This window comes from Nanorana parkeri, unplaced genomic scaffold, assembly GCF_000935625.1.
Source record: "Nanorana parkeri isolate BGI_ZX_2015 unplaced genomic scaffold, ASM93562v1 scaffold1054, whole genome shotgun sequence".
NCBI lineage: Eukaryota > Metazoa > Chordata > Amphibia > Anura > Dicroglossidae > Nanorana > Nanorana parkeri.
In genome coordinates this window covers 451,792-453,895 of record NW_017307322.1, presented here as the reverse complement: position 1 = coordinate 453,895, position 2,104 = coordinate 451,792, and positions in this window count along the sequence as shown.

The following is a 2,104-nucleotide window of genomic DNA, read 5'->3' as shown; positions in this document are numbered from 1 at the left end:
GGTATGCTGACTTTATGTAAAATGTATAGCTGGTGGTATTCTGCAGAACTGTATAATGATTATACAAGAACGCAGAATACCACCAGCTATACAGGACTACAAATTCCAGCACTGGCGGCAATACCAGGGACGCAGTGGTCGCGATTGCGACCGGGCCCTGGCATTCCGCCTGTTGGGGGGGGCAGAGAGGAAGCAGAGGGCCCCCCCACCCTGACATAGTGCCGCTCCTTCCCCACCGTTCTGCCACCCGCAGCATGTACGGGCGGTGGGGCTGGAGAGGCTGTCACTTTATTTTTTACTTATCACGTCGCGCAGAGCGTCGCGGCACTCCAGTCAGTTGCCGGCCACCTAAATTAGGACCCCACCTAGAGCGCCGCCCACCGGAGCAGCATTGACGTGACGCTCCTCCAGCTCAGTGCCGATGACGTCCTCACTTGTGAGAAATCGTGAGGCACCGCGATCGAGGCAACAGTGAGTAAGACGGGGCCTGGGCTTAGTTTTTTTGTGTGATCTATTGCTGCAGTGCATTCTATATGTACTGTACATATACAGTACATATAGAATGCACTGCAGCAATAGATTTACAATTCTGCACTGCTAACTTTCACCCTCCTAATAGTCCTATGTTACTTTTATTAACAGCTTCTAGCCAAAGAACCAATAACCCGTAGCACAGCGGTCAGAAAGCTTCCCAACCATCCATTTTTTAGTGATATAGATTGGGAAGAAATACTCAGTGGGAACGCCTGCCCGCCGTTTACGATGGAAATGGTAAGTACATTTATATGATTCTGAGCAGAGTTAATCAGAGTTTTTCAAAACAGGCATCCTTTCACTTTGCATGTTAGCTTTGTGAACTGAATCGAATATGTTGTAATTTGCTCAGACTTAACTTGCTACATGCTTGGTCCAGGCCAGAGACTAACTCTGATAGATTTATATCTCCTCTCTCTTGGCCGTACTTATATTGCCTGATGACGGCACAAGTGATGGGAACTGCACTGAGCCATATTAGCATTTTATAAATTCATTTACTTAACATATTCATTTACTTTATTTATTTAACCTGGTTATTATATCTTTTCTTAATACAGGGACCACCAGCAGATAACGTGCCGGTCACCGGTAGCTTCAGAACTTCCATCATTCTTTTCAGGATTCAACTATGTTTGCCCTAGGTGGAGGGAAATGGTGGCATGAAAGGCATTTTTTTTACCACTACCGGTGGTATAAAAAGCATGCTGCCATCGGTGGCGGCATGCTTTTTATGCCACCGGTGGCAGCATGCTTTTTATACCATCTTGTCTCCGGGGGCATAAAAAACATCTTGCCTCCGGTGGCATAAAAAGCATGCAGCCAATGGCGGCATAAAAAGCATCTTGCCTCCATGGCATAAAAAGCATGCCACCAATGGTGGCATAAAAAGCATGCCGCCAATGGTGGCATAAAAAGCATGCCGCCAATGGTGGCATAAAAAGCATGCCACCAATGGTGGCATAAAAAGCATGCCGCCGGTGGCATAAAAAGCATCTCGCCTCCGGTGGCATAAAAAGCATGCCACCACAGGTGGCATAAAAAGCATGCCACCACAGGTGGCATAAAAAGCATGCCACCACTCCAGATATAACAGACAGGCTGCTCCATGACATCAGCTCCATCAATCTGTTGACAAGTGCTTTGGTGTCCTGGTTATGGTAAGTACATGAACAAGATATAAATCTCAGGGAGTAAGCTGGGTTGATATTATATATTCCCCATTCTGCCCCCTTCTGGCCATTATGAGGGACTGCAAGATAATGATGGCATTTTACATGTATAGAGACTTACAATAGCACACAATCATTTTTAGATTTATATCTCCCCTTTATATCACTTCACTTACTTTATATAATTAAGTCTTACCATAGTGGGAATTGTAGCTATATTAGGGGGCTTGACCTTTGAAAGGGTCCACACTAATAGCCCTAGCTTTAAAAATGTGCACACCTTATCTACAAGAACAGAAACAGTCGTTGAGCTTGTTAGAAATGTCTATAGACAAGTCTTCTTCCTGAGTGGATTCTTGAGAAGCAGAATCCTCCTTCACAGGCTGAATAATGGCAGA